This window comes from Oncorhynchus gorbuscha, linkage group LG21, assembly GCF_021184085.1.
Source record: "Oncorhynchus gorbuscha isolate QuinsamMale2020 ecotype Even-year linkage group LG21, OgorEven_v1.0, whole genome shotgun sequence".
In the NCBI taxonomy this organism is placed as follows: Eukaryota; Metazoa; Chordata; class Actinopteri; order Salmoniformes; family Salmonidae; genus Oncorhynchus; species Oncorhynchus gorbuscha.
In genome coordinates this window covers 44,960,911-44,978,336 of record NC_060193.1, presented here as the reverse complement: position 1 = coordinate 44,978,336, position 17,426 = coordinate 44,960,911, and the positions used below count along the sequence as shown (strand labels likewise).

The window sequence follows — 17,426 nt, the reverse complement described above, 5'->3', positions numbered from 1 at the left end:
GGTAGTGGGTTCGATCCCCGGGACCACCCATACGTAGAATGTATGCACACATGACTGTAAGTCGCTTTGGATAAAAGCGTCTGCTAAATGGCATATATTATTATTATTATATTACTATGACACAAAGGGATTTAGTAGGTTCTGAGTGCAAAATCCATGGTTTGTTTTGTTGGCGAGCCACTCTGGTATGCACGTCTTACAGAGTATGGATTTAAACCAGGGAGATCCCAACATATAAACTGTACTGTAAGTACCGGGGTCATGGTTATTAAGTATGAGTAGCACAAACAAACACATATGGTAAGTCAGAAGCAAGTCCATGTAGTATGTTGATTTAGGTTCTGTTTGTTTTATTGTTAAACATGATAATATATGGAATGTAGTAACACCGGTGTTGAATCCTATCATTATAGAGAAATTTGCAAAACATCAATAAACAGTTTTCACTAAGCCTTAGTTTTATGTTGTAAGAGCTTAGTGGTTTACCATACTTAGAGCTATATCGTGTGTTTGTGTGTGTGACTCTGAGAAATAACCTTGTACAGTTCATGACTTGCGATTCTCTGTGTGTGTGTGTGTGTGTGTGTGTGTGTGTGTGTGTGTGTGTGTGTGTGTGTGTGTGTGTGTGTGTGTGTGTGTGTGTGTGTGTGTGTGTGTGTGTGTGTGTGTGTGTGTGTGTGTGTGTGTGTGTGTGTGTGTGTGTGTGCGCAATTCTGAGAAAGCGAGCAGGGGTACCTTCCTACCTTGTAGCCTACAGGCAGGTTTTCACAGTCCTGTGTGCATCCACTGACTCGACGGTTCAGACACTCATTGACGTGACAGTTCCTCTCGTCTGACGCGTCCCCACAGTCGTCCCTCCTGTTACACAGGCTGGCCAGCGAGACACAGCGGCCGTTGACACACATGAAGAAAGAGCCGTTGCACAAGCTTTCTACAGAACAAAGTGGTAGGTGTTAGATTTGAACTTTCTGTGAAAGCCAGGAATGCAAGACTCCTGAATTCCCGGAACCAGATTAAGCCTTGTCCTAGATAAAAAAATGTTTAAAAAAAAGTTTGTTGTTGTTGTCAAGTACTAGGCTTAATCTGGGTCTGGGGAACCGGCCAACATAATTAACAGTCAATTAAACATATTTCTATCAACCAGGAACGCGTACACATAGGGGTGTACCTGTGCCAGAGCACCTGCCCATTTGCCCTCCTACTCGCCAACTGCCCTTCTGGGTGGTGGTATTTGTATATATTTTTGTACACAGGTTTTGACGTTGTTGTTCTGAACTCACTGTCCGAAATATGTTGTGATGTCGTCAAGTTCGCCACCCCGTCAGTTGCGCCTGTTTGTCGGCCCTGTATGGAGTTCGTGCCCGGATTCCAAACATGTACGGCTTGATGCAGTAACAGGTCGAGTGTGTGTAGCAAGCTACCAATTATTATAATTATAATTTTTATACATATTTTTGGCACTTTTACTCTTTTTTTTCTCCCTAATTTCGTGATATCCAATTGGTAGTTACAGACTTGTCACATCCCTGCAACTCCCCTAAGGACTTGGGAGAGGCGAAGGTCGGGAGCCATGCATCCTCCAAAACATGTCCCTGCCAAGCCAGCCACACCAATGTGTCGGAGGAAACACTGTACAATTGGCGACCGAAGTCAGCTTGCAGGCACCCGGCCCGCCACAAGGATTCGCTAGAGCGCGATGGGACAAGGACATCCCGGCAGGCCAAACCCTCCCCTAACCTGGATGACGCTGGGCCAATTGTGCGCTGCCTCATGTGTCTCCCGGTCACGGCCAGATGTGACACAGGCCGGGATCGAACCTGGGTCTGTAGTGACGCCTTAGACCGCTGCGCCACTCGGGAGGCGCAAGCAACAGTACAGATACAACAGCATAACTTTTGATTCACACTTGATAACACAATATTCGGCCTGGTTGGCTGATAGCCGGCGTGCAGCAGAGAGAGGCAGAAAGACAGAAAGGAGCGGCTCCATTTACGACCCAACTCCATCCCTTCTTCAGTCGGGAGTTGCAAACGAGTGTCATGGCAGCAGCAACCGAGGTAGCCAAGACGTTCATCCATGTTTCTCTCAAAGAACACATTTCAAAGTGTTTGACTACTTCTCTGTATCGTTCCAAGGTTACGTTTAGGCACCAACTCCGAATTCTTAAGGTTAGGCATTAACTGGTTAAGGTAAGTGTTAAGGTTTGGGATAGGTGTAAAACAAAAATATTAAAAATAACCTATCGGTGGATTTAAACATGCATCCTTTGGGCACTGAGGAACCAGAGGCGGATGCTTCGGCCCATCTGCCATCCACGTCTCCAATGTCTACTTGAAGGTAACAGGGCTCGCTGTTGCCCCTAGTGGCTGGTTTCCACGGCATCTCCCGACCTCCTCAGGCACGGATGGACGTCGGATAATGACTTTTATCACGGGTGACCTGCCAGACCAAACCACCATATACTAAAAATATCCACACAAGCTACTAGCCAGCCAGGCCATATATCATGAGTCAGAAGATCATAGATATTATATTATAAGAGCATTGAAGATAAATCACAATCATTTTGAGCACCTGCCCCCTGAAATGTCCGAGCACGGCCCTGCTATCAACTCAATTTGTATCAGCCCTGTTCCCAGCAGGGCTATGAGCATAACGTGTTCGCAATAGACTCAAACCAGCCGGGACATGGTGAGACTGGGGTGGTCTGTACCTCTTCTGTTCTCTCTCTAACACACACATAAACACACACACACGTGTGTTGTATCAGATGAAAGGCTTGCCTGCAGCGGAACACTTGGGGTTGTGTGGCAGCTCGTCTGATTGGTCGAGACAATCGGGATGGCCATCACACTCCCACTGGACTCTGGGTAAACAGCGACCATCTGTGCAGCGGAACTCCCCCAGACTGCAGGACCCGTACTCTGTAGGACACAGGAGGCGGGATGTGCAGTCAGAACACAACAAGAGGAAATACGAGAGAATACGAGAGAGAGAGACAGAGAGAGACAGAGAGAGAGAGAGAGAGAGACAGAGAGAGAGAGAGAGAGAGAGAGAGAGAGAGATAGTGAGGAGTTCTTACTACACTCCGGGGTCTCATCGGAGCCGTCTCCACAGTCATCATCACGGTCACAAGCGAACCGCTGTGGGATGCAGACCTGATTACGACACTGGAACATTCTCTCCATGCACGTGTTGTTGGGGGCTGTGATAAGAAATATGTGGAGGGAGGGACAATTTGTTAATGAAATACCTGAGATATTTTCAGACCATACCCCTCTCAAAAAGGATCTGAACTTGTATAGGAATGTGGACATTATTAACAGGGTACACTATATATACAAAAGTAGGTGGACACCCCTTCAAATTAGTGGATTTGGCTATTTCATCCACGCCCGTTGCTGACAGGTATATAAAATCGAGCACACAGCCATGCAATCTCCATAGGGAAACATTCGCAGCAGAATGGCCTTACTGAAGAGCGCAGTGACTTTCAATCTGGCACCGTCATAGGATGACATCTTTCCAACAAGTAAGTTTGTCAGATTTCTGCCTTGCTAGAGCTGCCCCGGTCAACTGTAAGTGCTCTCATTGTGAAGTGGAAACGTCAAGGAGCAACAACGGCTCAGCCGCGAAATGGTAGCCCGCACAAGCTCACAGAACGGAACCATCGAGTGCTGAAGCTTATAGCGCGTAAAAAGTGTCTGTCCTCGGTTGCGACACTCACTACCGAGTTCCAAACTGCCTCTGGAAGCAACATCACCACAATAACTGTTAGTCGGGAGCTTCATGAAATGGGTTTTCATGGTCGAGCAGCCGCACATAAGCCTAAGATCCCCATGCCCAATGCCAATCAACGGCTGGAGTGGTGTAAAACTCGCCGCCATTGGCCTCTGGAGCAGTGGAAACGAGTTCTCTGGAGTGATGAATCACCATCTGGCAGTCCAACGGATGAATCTGGGTTTGGCAGATGCCAGGAGAACGATTTGGGGAAGGCCCTTTCCTGTTTCAGCATGACAATGCCCCCGTGCACAAAGCGAGCTCCATACAGAAATGGTTTGTTGAGATCGATGTGGAAGAAATTGACTGGACTGCAGAGAGCCCTGACCTCAACCCCATCGAACACCTTTGGGATGAATTGGAACGCCGACTGCGAGCCAGGCCTAATCACCCAACATCAGTGCCCGACCTCAGTAATGCTCTTGTGGCTGAATGGAAGCAAATCCCTTCAGCAATGTTCCAACATCTAGTGGAAAGCCTTCCCAGAAGAGTGGAGGCTGTTAGAGCAGCAAATGGGGGACCAACTCCATATTAATGCCCATAATTCTGGATTGAGATGTTCAACGAGTAGGTGTCCACATACTTTTGGCAATGTAGTGTATGTGTCAGGGGGAAATATGGTTTTACAGTACTGCAGGGGATGGAGGGCCGATTATTTTTTATATTTCTTTCTTATAACAGAAACGTATTGAGTCATTTCTGCTTTACAATGGGGATTCTGAACACACAATGACAAATGTAATGAGACATTTTTGCTTTATAAATGGGACTGAGTCTGACTGTGCTATGCTTGTTTTCTGTTTGGTTTCTGTCTGGAGACCTTCAGAGGACAATACCTTATGACAGACACATATTGAGACATTTGTGCTTTACAAAGGGGATTCTGAGTGACTGTGCGCTTTCGGGTTCGGAGGCCTTCAGAGGACGATACACTATGACAAATATGTATCGAGACATTTGAGCTTCAGAAAAAGGGGCTCGGAATACACTGTCAGACACATATTGAGATATTTGTGCTTTAAAAAAGGGACTGAGTGACGACACTATGACTGTGTGCTTTCTGTCCAGAGGCCTTCAGAGGACAATGCACTATGACAAACATGTATTGAGACATTTGTGCTTTACAAAAGGGACTTGGACTAGACTGTTAGACACATATCATTATTATTATCATTATAATATGTGCTTTAGAAAAGGGAGTGACTACACTATGACTGTGATTTCTGTTGGAGAACTTCAGAACAATATTATTACCACAGCCAGCAGCAGAGAGCTCATCACTCCCATCTGGACAGTCCCTCTCCCCATCACAAAGCCAGTGTTTGGGGACGCAGGCGTACGACTCTGGGCAACTAAACAACCCTGGGCCACAGGTAGCCATACCTGGATATGTACAATAGGAGTCGTGGTCAAAATATTATTTTACCGAACTGAAGAATCTTTAGCCTGAGTGGCAGTTTGTTTTTGCTCGCTTACCAACTCCTTAAGGAATTGTCACGCCAAACATGTTTGGTATGATAATGAGTGACAAGGATTTGGCAAAGACAGCAGAAACAGACTGGCAGTCTGGCTACAGAATCTGCACAATTACAGTAATAGAAATATAGATGTTTATCATACTTTCTGAGGTCTGTGCAAATATGACTGAAAGACAGGAAATCCATATCGCTGTTTGTAGCAAATTGCTCATCCATATATCTCCACCAAGGATGTATCTCATAAAATGTCAAATATCTTATATTAATCTTTCCCTGTCTCTTTTTTTGTTGTTGTACTTTTTATGCCTTTTTCTCCCCAATTTCGTGATATCCAACGAGAATTTATTTATCTCATAAAATGTCAAAATAATCTCTCCCTGTCCCCTATTTTTGGGTACTTTTTACCCCTTTTTTGCAATATCCAATTGGTAGTTACAGTCTTGTCCCATCGCTGCAACTCCCGTACGGACTCTGGAGAGAGATGAAGGTCGAGAGCCATGTGTCCTCGGAAACATGACCTCACCAAGCTGCACTGCTTCTTGACACACTACCCACTTAACCCAGAAGCCAGCTGCAACATTGTGTCGGAGGAAACACCGTACAGCTGGCGCCAGGCTGCCACAAGGAGTCGCTAGTGCATGATGGGACAAGGACATCCCAGCCAGCCAAACCCTCCCCCTAACCCGGACGCCGCTAGGCCAATTGTGCGCCGCCTCATGGGTCTCCCGGGCGCGGCCGGCAGCAACACAGCCCGGGATCGAACCCGGATCTGTAGTGACGTCTCAAACAATGCAATGCAGTGCCTTAGACCGCAGAGCAACTCTTTTCCCTGTCCCTTAAGATGCTGATTTATGGCCGATCTCTACATTTTCTACACACATTTGAGTCAACATAATGTAAATCAATTCAGGCGTGTTTTCTTACCACAGATCTCTGCGCTCTCGTCCAATCCATTGCCACAGTCGTCCTCTCCGTCACAAAGCCACTGCTTGGCGATGCACTTGTTCTTAGAGCAGGCAAACTGGTTCCACAGGCAGGACAAGTCTAGACAGAATGCAATATAACATATTATATGGTATTTCATTGGGACAGGAAGCATGTAAACGTCTTCACAATTAAGCATGCCGAGAGCAGTGATACATGTGTGATTTAGTACGGTAGTGTATGTGTGCAAAGTCCAAATGGGCCCAGGTTTCAACTGTTATAGAGAAATATGACATTGCAGTCAAGTCACATACAAGAAAGAAGGTAGGTCTTTGTGCAGAAGAGGTGAAGGAAATAATATCGCATAGGTAACCAATTTTGAAGCAAATTATTCTAATGCGGCTGGAAAATTATATCACTTTATCAATGTCACCTGTGAAATTAGATACACCAACATGGCAACACTCTTCTCTCAGTCGTAAGCACTTTCAAAGTAATGCTTGTCTTACAGTCAAACCATGTACAAAGGAGTGCCAAGTGAGGTAAAAAATAATTCAGCCTTAGCAAGCAGAGAGAGAGAGAGAGAGAGAGAGAGAGAGAGAGAGAGATAGAGAGGAGGGAGATGAGAGAGAGAGAGAGAGAGAGAGAGAGAGAGAGAGAGAGAGAGAGAGAGAGAGAGAGAGAGAGAGAGAGAGAGAGAGAGAGAGAGGGAGAGATAGAGAGGAGGGAGATGAGAGAGGGAGAGACACACAAAGACAGAGAAAGAATTGTCTGTTTATTTGTTTGCATTCCACATCAATTTTATGATGACACTGCGGAGCTGCTTCCTTTGCTCCTTGGGCATTCAGAGAGCAACCATTAGCAATGACTGTGTGGCTGTATGGACAAGGTCAGTGTGAACTAGCCACACAAACAGCGGGCGCCAACAACACTGTGTGTGCATCCAACCGCTACTGGCTGGGACTCGTTCAAATACACAGGCGATGAGCAAATCCACAACAAATATAAATAGGATATTTGCTATTGCTATTCTGTTTGCGTGACGACAGCATCGTCTACTGCTCTGCCCTGAGGAACCAACCGCAGGAGTGAAACATCTCCTTCTGTCAGTATTCCTCAGGAGGGGCTTTGAACAGTGATTTTGGGAGATTTCCACATAGGGGTCAAATCGGGGATGGAAACATTGGGCTCAGCGGGAGACACCCCTTCACTGACCCACATGAACGAACCCCCAACCCTGGGTTATCTCATCGTCTTATCTGGCCGTATTGACCGATTGTATTGACCAGACACATCAAGGGTTACAGGAGTAAAAGGGGAAATTGTTCAACTTAGAAATTCTCCATTATATTTGGCCACCTCGAGCTTTGTCAACACTTCATGTATCCTACAACATAATGATCCAATCGCTCCTTTGAACAGAGTCCTTTGAACGATTGAGACTCTCTCATCAGTGTCAGTGGATACAGATCAGCACAATGTGCTTGCTAAAATAAATGTCATGTGAATAAATGTTATAGAAATATGTCTATCACACCACACTGGAATTCATCTGCGCCGTCTTCACAGTCTTTCACTCCGTCACACAGCCAGACAGTGTGGATGCAGTTTCCACTGGGGCAAGCAAAATGGCCCTCCTCACATCTCTTTCTGAGGGAAGGAGCTGGGGAGAAACCAGAAGCCAAGGTACATTCAGAACAATAAACTACGAGGCCGACTCATTTTCAAAATATCTTCAAATGCATCCCACTAGGCCTGGTGTCTGTCTGGTACACGGCCACATCAACAGTAGCCGACAGAACTGGCATCACAGAAGAGAAAAAAAGGAAGGATAAAAACATACTCTGGCAGTTGGTTTCATCTGCATAATCCCCACAGTCGTTGGCTCCGTCACACATCCAGGAGGGGTGGACACAGAGGGAGGTAGAGTTGCAGCTGACGAACACTGTCTCCTTCACCCCCAGCATGTAGTAACCCAAGCAGCCTGTGTTGCCTAAAGGAAGTGGGCATTCGACATATCCAAAGCCTAAGGTTAGGGATTGATATTCCTGGCTACACATCGTCTTATCTATAATGGTGTAGTGCCCTGATATTAATAACAACAACAAAAAAATAACTTGAATTCCCGGGGAACGTATCTTCCTTCTTCTCTAACATTAATGACACAAGTGACCAGGCTAGCCTACAGACCTGCTACGTGGGAAAGGTAATGTTGTCGCACCTTAGAAAGATACAGTGTAGCGCCTTAACAAAGATAGTGGGTCGCCTGAACAAAGATAGTGGGTCGCCTGAACAAAGATTACGGCACGGCGCTTTAACAAAGGCTTATCTTACTGCAGTTCTTCTCGTCTGAGGCGTCGGGACAGTCGATGATCTGATTGCAGCGGGCCGAGGCCGGGATACAAACCCCGTTCAGACAACGCCAGTCTGAGGGAGAGCATGTGGAATCTGGAGAGTAAATACAGGGCCGAAAAGAAGAAGATTAAAAAACGGGGGGGGGGTTGAAATATGTTGTATTTGAAATCCCATCTCTTTGGTTCATCGTCAAGTGGACTAGGAGGTGGTACTGGAAAGAATAGATCATATTATCCCTGCTTGGAGAAATGTTCCTCTATGAAATCTAACAGGAGAGACAGGAGTTCACCTTAAGGCAATTCATTTGTTTATACAGTAGTAATGTAGTACAGATTATGTTGTCTGTCAGACTGGGCATGTACATTCTCATCAGATTCTTATTACTCACGGTTACAATAAACCTCGTCGGAATTATCTCCACAGTCGTTGACCCCGTCACAAACCCGCCTATTGGCCACACAGCGCTGGTTATAGCAGCTCTTGAAGCCCCGTCTACAGGTTCTGTTATCTGCAAGACAGGAAGAGGAGTAAAGAGGGAGAGGGAGAAAAACGAAAGAGATTTTAAAAAAAAGACACTTTAGGAAGAGATTCGACCAAAGGGATTACATGACATCCACTTTAATACTGTTCCTCTTCTACTTTGTGGGTTTCGGGAAGTGAGCGAGTCTGAACTCATTCTACTGGACAAGAATCCGGCGGGGCTTGGTAGGGATTTTCATCTGAGCACTGGTGAACTAGTACAGTAACACACGTTTGGTGTTTACTTACCGCAGTATTGCATTTTCTCATCCGACTTGTCTTTGCAGTGTGCTATTCCGTCACACGTCAGCTGATAGTCGATACACTCCCCGTTCCCACACTCAAACTCAGTGTGGATGTTACAGGAGGAGTTCTCAGCTGCAAAAAGGAGAGAGAATCAATATTTGTCTGATTGATTCCTCATCCAAAACAGATGGGTCTGCTTTCTGCTATATCCATCCCAGACAGTCTCCAACAAACATGCTTCTTCAACGCCCCTCACATTGCTTCATCTGACAGTAGCACTGTCCGATGCCTATTGTCTACGTGTCCATTAGCGAGACGTTCACATGGTCCTTTGAGCCGGATGCTGTTTCCCAATGAATTAGAGTGGAAAAAGACAAGGTACTAGACTTACATACACATCTGTTATCTTCCAGTAGTAGTCTCTCTCCTCTGCAGCTACAGTTGACTGTGCCGTGAGGGGTCAGAAGACAAAGGTCCTGACATCCACCGTTCAGCACTGTGCAAGGGGACAGTTCACCTGGGAAAACAGAGCATTATGGGTACTGTAGTACATAATCTTACAGAAAACACACATCGACCTCCAGATGCCATGCTTTACTTCCTACTTGCAGTGCCTCCCATAAAGAGTTTCAGCTTCAAGGTCAGTGCTGTGGTAGAAAGGTAGACTTCTCTGTTGGGGACCCGCTTTGAACTGTGTTTGGCTCGGACAGTGGTATGCAGAGGTAAGCTATGAACCATGGCATCATGCTGCCCCCTTAGTACCCACATGTCTGCTCATTTCAGTCAGAGAGAGAGAGAGAGAGAGAGAGAGAGAGAGAGAGAGAGAGAGAGAGAGAGAGAGAGAGAGAGAGAGAGAGAGAGAGAGAGAGAGAGAGAGAGAGAGAGAGAGAGAGAGAGAGAGAGAGAGAGAGAGAGAGAGAGAGAGAGAGAGAGAGAGAGAGAGATAGATAGATAGATAGATAGATAGATAGATAGATAGATAGATAGATAGATAGATAGATAGATAGATAGATAGATAGATAGATAGATAGATAGATAGATAGAGAAGAGAGAGAGAGAGAGATAGAGAGCTCAGATGGTACAGATTCAGCTGAAGCACTGTGCCAAACTTGGGTTCTGGTGAAGCACGGGCCAGGCAACATGGGGTAGCCTGCGGCACTGGAGGTTGGGATTTTTGGAGTTGTTTATTCAATAATGTAATATTTACAATGAGTGGTAATTAATCAGGGAGGGAAGGTGGGGCAATAGGAAGTCTTGTATAATATTCATGCCAAATGGTCAAACTCAGCTACACAGGGTTGTAAACCACATGCAAACCATCACAGGCTGCGATGTATAGAAGACTCCCATGTTGACAAGTGAGTTTTGCTTTGATGTAATGTATAGGATTCACTTACAATTGTTGGTATTGTTGGAAACTGCAACAATACCCATTGGCTGGTTGGGGATGTCGGCTCTGAGGACCTTGATGTCGCCACCTGTGTACTTATTGGAGCGTACCACCGCCCTCCGTACCCAATCAGACCAGAACAGGAAGTTCCCATAGATAGCCAGGCCAAAGAAGGTTCCTGGACCTGACTTCACAATCACCTACAGAATGAACGGAATAAGAAAATGGTGTCAAATTGGTTTTATGCTCATGTTTTAGTCATTAGTTTAGTCATAATTGTGGTTGAAATACATCAACAGAACCTTGGACGTCACATACTCAAGCATGAGAAGAGGTATGAGACAGCTGGAATCATTTCCAAATCTGATGGTACACTCTTAGAAAAAAGGTTTCCAAAAGGGTTCTTCAACTGTCCCCATAGGATAACCCTTTTTGGTTCCAGGTAGAACCCTTTCTGGTTCCAGTTGGAACCCTCTGTACAAATGGTTCTTCACGGAACCCAAAAGGGTTCTACCTGGAACCAAAAGGGTTCTTACAAGCAACCACAAAGGGTTCTTCATGGGGTTTTCCTATGGAAACAGCCAAAGAACCTTTTAAGGTTCTAGATAGAAAAAAAGATGCTAAGGTTGTACAAGATATGACTTAACCATTTTATTCCGAACAACATAAAGTATATATATATATATATATATATACAGTATATCTATTTTGTTTCTTCTCCTTACATATCTGTGTGAGCCATCATATTCACATCGTTCAATCTTTCCCAGGCTGCCATCGGAGAAGAAGAGTTTCTCGGCGGTGTGGTCGATGGTGAGTCCATTAGGTGTGAGGATGTCCACGGTGATGACACTCTGGATGTTGTTTCCTGACAGGGTGGACCTCATAATGCTGGGGCGCAGTTCATTCCAGTTCGTCCAGAACATCAGGCTGTGTCAGCAGCCAAAACAAAAACACCAGTGAGACTTTCACCGAAGCAAACGGGTGGGATGCATCTCCGATCAATATATTGCAAACATCCATCAAGCGTCAGACTCTGCACTGCGTGATCATTTCCATTAACAATTTAAAAATACAAACATGTATCCAGGAAAACGCAAACAGGCTTTTTTCTATCTCGATTTTCTAAAGACATAAACGTGTTTTCGATCCTCACATTCTAAAGCAAAATAATTGACACATTTTTAAGACGGGCCTCGTGTTCTTGTGAAGGAAAACAGGGTATAAAAGGGAGGCAGAGAAAACATAAAAGAACCGTAAGACATTATGATCAGTAACAAATGATGATAAAACACTTCTGACACTCCCCCAGAGCAGTTCTAAACCTCATTCCCCTGATAGCAGAAGTTTTCAATAGATTTGCTAACCGAATACATAACACAACCCATATACCCAAGTGAGCATCTACTGAAGGCCAATACGGGTATGTAAGTGTGTATAAGACTATAGGAGCAAGGACGTTTTAACACCTACTTCTGACACTCCTCCAGAGCCAGGTTATGTGGGTGGTCGTCCTCTGCCAGTGTCACCACAGCCTCTCTGGTGAAGGCCCCGGGGAGGCTCTGGTCCAGGCTGTGCCTGCTGACGGTGGCTGTGGTGGAGCTGGTCCAATAAAGTGAGTCCCAGGCTCCATGGTATGCTAGGCCCTCCACTGACCCCACATCTACACAGGAACAATAACACTGATATAATTAAGCAATAAGGCATGAGGGGGTGTGGTATATGGACAATATATCACGGCTAAGAGCTGTTCTTAGGCACGACGCAACACAGAGTAAGCCGTGGTTAGCCATGGTATATTGGCCAAATACCAAAACACTGAGGTGTCTTATCGCTATTATAAACTGGTTACCAACAAAATCAAAACAGTTAAAAGTATTTTTTGTCATACCTGTGGTGTACGGTCTGATATATCACAGCTTTCAGCAAATCATCATTCAGGGCTCAAACCACCCAGTTTATAACACTGAATATAACATTGACATACACTGAATAACATTATCTGACTTTTGGTTAAGAGCTCAACAAACACACGTGATACTTTCCAATGCAGAGAGTGGATTTGTCTTTTCTTTCATGGTAAAGTAAGAATATATATTATATATATATACATACAGTGGGGGGGCGAAGTATTTAGTCAGCCAATTGTGCAAGTTCTCCCACTTAAAAAGATGAGAGAGGCCTGTAATTTTCATCATAGGTACACTTCAACTATGACAGACAAAATGAGAAGAAAAAAATCCAGAAATTCACATTGTAGGATTTTTTATGAATGTATTTGCAAATTATGGTGGAAAATAAGTATGTATATATACCGTTGAAGTTGGAAGTTTACATACACATTAGCCAAATACATTTAAACTTTTTCACAATTCCTGATATTGAATCCTTGTAAACAATTCCCTGTCTTAGGTCAGTTAGGATCACCATGTCACGCCTTGCTCTTAGTATTTTGTGTTTTCTTTAATCATTTTTTCAGGCCAGGGTGTGACATGGGGTTATTGTATTGTCTTATTGGGGTTTTTGTAGACATTGGGATTGTGGTTGATTAGGGGTGTGTCTAGTATAGGCTTGGCTGCCTGAGGCGGTTCTCAATCAGAGTCAGGTGATTCTTGTTGTCTCTGATGGGGAACCGTATTTAGGTAGCCTGGGTTTCACTGTGTATTTCGTGGGTGATTGTTCCTGTCTCTGTGTAGTTTCACCAGATAGGCTGTAATTAGGTTTCACGTTCCGTTTGTTGTTTTTTTGTATTTGTATTAGTTATTTCATATGTCGCTTTTTTTCATTAAAGTCATGAGTAACCACCACGCTGCATTTCGGTCCGACTCTCTTTCTACAAACGAAGAACACCGTTACACACCACTTCATTTTAAGAATGTGAAATGTCAGAATATTGGTAGAGAGAATGATTTATTTCAGCTCTTATTTCTTTCATCACATTTCCAGTGGGTCAGACATTTACAAACACTCAATTAGTATTTGGTAGCACTGCCTTTAAATTGTTTAACTTGGGTCAAACGTTTCGCGTAACCTTCCACAAGCTTCCCACAATAAGTTGGGTGAATTTTGGGCCATTCCTCCTGACAGAGCTGGTGTAACTAAGTCAGGTTTGTAGGCCTCCTTGCTCGCACACGCTTTCTCAGTTCTGACCACAAATTTTCTATAGGATTGAGGGAAGGGCTTTGTGATGGCCACTCCAATACCTTGACTTGGTTGTCCTTAAGCCATTTTGCCACAACTTTGGAAGTATGCTTGGGGTCATTGTCCATTTGGAAGACCCATTTGCGACGAAGCCTTACATTTCTGACTGATGTCTTGAGATGTTGCTTCAATATATCCACATAATTTTCTTACCTCATGATGCCATATTTTGTGAATGCACCAGTCCCTCCTGCAGCAAAGCACCCCCACAACATGATGCTGCCACCCCCTTGTTTCACGGTTGGGATCTTCAGCTTGCAAGTCTCCCCCTTTTTCCTCCAAACATAACGATGGTCATTATGGCTAAACAGTTCTATTTTTGTTTCATCAGACCAGAGAACATTTCTCCAAAAAGTAAGATCATTGCCCCATGTGCAGTTGCAAACCGTAGTCTGGCTTTATATGGTGGTTTTGGAGCACTGGCTTCTTCCTTGCTCAGTGGCCTTTCAGGTTATGTCGATATAGGACTCGTTTTACTGTGGATATAGATACTTTTGTACCTGTTTCCTCAAGAATCTTCACAAGGTCCTTTGCTGTTGTTCTGGGATTGATGTACCTTTTCGCACCAATGCACATTCATCTCTAGGAGACAGAATGTGTCTCTTTCTTGAGCAATATGACAGCTGTGTGGTCCCATGGTGCTTATACTTGCGTACTATTTTTTTTATACAGATGTACGTGGTACCTTCAGGCATTTGAAAATTGCTCCCAAGGATGAACCAGATTTGTTGAGGTCTACACTTGTTTTTCTGAGGTCTGATTTCTTTTTATTTTCCCATGAGGTCAAGCAAAGTGGCACTGAGTTTGAAGGTAGGCCTTGAAATACATCCACAGGTACACCTCAAATTGACTCAAATTATGTCAATTAGCCTATCAGAAGCTTCTAAAACCATGACATAATTTTCTGGAATTTTCCAGGCTGTTTAAAGGCACAGTCAACTTAGTGTATGTGATCTTCTGACCCACTGGAATTGTGAAACAGTGAATTATAAGTGAAATAATCTGTCTGTAAACAATTATTGGAAAAATTACTTGTGTCATGCACAAAGTAAATGTCCTAACCAACTTGCCAAAACTATAGTTTGTTAACAAAAAATGTGTGGGGTGGTTGAAAAATTAGTTTTACTGATACCAACTTAAGTGTATGTAAACTTCCTACTTCAACTATATATATATATATATATAGAGAGAGAGAGAGAGAGAGAGAGAGAGAGAGAGAGAGAGAGAGAGAGAGAGAGAGAGAGAGAGAGAGAGAGAGAGAGAGAGAGAGAGAGAGAGAGAGAGAGAGAGAGAGAGAGAGAGAGATCTGGCACAGGTTGTCTCATGTGGTGGTGTTGTGGAGGTTTCCACATAATGCATTTAGACATGAATGAATGCAGTGTTCAGCTGTACTGGGTAGCGATCAACACTGGTTGGTTCCATATGTGGATAATCTTCATCGGGATACACCTGGATATCCCAGTGAATATATTTAATATTTCGCTGTACCGAACAGTAGAGTTTCTTCCAAAAAGATAAATCAATGCATGGATGGAACCTAACGAGCCTAGGCAGGTGTAAAGATGTCCCACTGTGCTAAGAGATGAACAATAGAATACTGTTCACTGTTTCACATTCAGACAGGACAATCGCACAAACTAGGACATACAAATCAACATTCACTACCAGTAAAAAAAGGAAAAGTACTACAAATAATTGAGAATACAACCAGTGTACAAGCAGGCAACACCACTGAGAAATCTTGAAACAAGCGGAAACAAATCCTATTCTCTTCATCTGCCCAAATGTATTCCGAATAAATTCTGCAAATAGGGTAATATCACACACTTGCTTGGGCAAGGGATAGGCCTATATGGTTGACAAAAATATTATTTTAGGAGATACTTAATTATCATATTTGTTCATCATTATATGGGAGTAGTGCTGGTGCTTTCTCCATGAGCTGGCCTCCTATAGATGCAACCACTATTGCCTTTCCTCTCCAACAACCAAACCCCCTCGGTGATTTTGATGGATCTTCCTTCCCCGTTCCTGGTCAGTCAGATATATTTGAGCCCAGTCAGCATGGAGCCTAGCCTACTACACAGACGCTACAGGGGCTATGGGGTGACGGGGATCTGCTGTCTATGTGCATTAGGGAACTATACTGCAACACCTCCGAGGCATCTGTGTGTGTGTGTGTGTGTGTGTGTGTGTGTGTGTGTGTGTGTGTGTGTGTGTGTGTGTGTGTGTGTGTGTGTGTGTGTGTGTGTGTGTGTGTGTGTGTGTGTGTGTGTGTGTGTGTGTGTGTGTGTGTGTGTGTGTGTGTGTGTGTGATGTGAGAGAGAGTGTGTGTGTGTGTTCAGCTGATCCCTCCTAAAACACTATATCAGATGGGCATACAGAAGAAATGTCATATCCATCTATTGACATTGATATTAACTATATGTCTATCAGTGGAGGCTCCTCAGAGGAAGAAGGGGAGGACCACCCTACTTTCATAAATTTCATAAAATAAAACAATGATAAAACATCAAATCAAATCAAATGTTTTTTGTCACATACACATGGTTAGCAGATGTTAATGTGAGTGTATCGAAATGCTTGTGCTTCTAGTTACGACAATGCAGTAATAACCAACCAATAACCAGTAACAATTCCACAACTACTACCTTATACACACAAGTGGAAAGGGATAAAGAATAATTTAACCATTTAAAAAGATCTACAGTAGCCTCAACAGCACTCTGTAGGGTAGCACCATGGTGTAGCCGGAGGACAGCTAGCTTTTGTCCTCCTCTGGGTACATTGACTTCAATACAAAATCTAGGAGGCTCGTGGTTCTCAACCCCTTCCATAGCCTTACACAGTAATTATAACATCTCCTGGAGGACGTCCTCCAAACTATCAGAGGTTTTGCAGCTTGAACTTTCATGTTATCCACCCAATCAAAGGACCCGAGAATGAATCTAGTACTGAAAGCATAAGCTACGACTAGCTAGCACTGCCATGCATAAAATGTGGTGAGTAGATGACTCAAAGAGAGAGAAAGACAGTGAATTTCATAAAATAAAAAATGAAGGAGAAGCAAGAGAGAAAAAAGAGAGTATTTTTTTTCACTTTCAGTTTCACTTTTTTAGCTAGCGAATGCAGCTAGCTAGTTCAGCCTACTGAAACACCCAGCTCAAACAGAGGGATGTTGTGTTAGCTAGCTGGCTATGATTTTCCAACACAGCCCTGGAACTCTTCCAAGTTAAGGTAAGCTTTTGGTTTGACTAATTTATTGCCACCGGGGCCCGCCGGTGTAACTGCTTACTGACTGTACACTAACGTTACTGCATGATCGTACAGATTTACTAACGGATTAGTTCTATTAGCTACTTTAGCTAATATGGTGACATTGATGTAGGTTGTGTGTAGCGGTTTGGCTTGGAAATGTTTTTTTTCGCCTGGTCACATACAGCTGATGTGTTGTGCATTGAAGCCCACTGAAGGGACAAGGTGAGAGGAGGAGAGCACATAGATGCAAGAAGGAATACAACATGGCTGCTATG

At 44.0% G+C, this 17,426-nt stretch overlaps 1 pseudogene; it reads right to left on the bottom strand.

The window, feature by feature from the left end:
- LOC124008025 overlaps nucleotides 1-17,426 on the bottom strand; it is a 96,238-nt pseudogene that overhangs the window by 27,011 nt on the left and 51,801 nt on the right.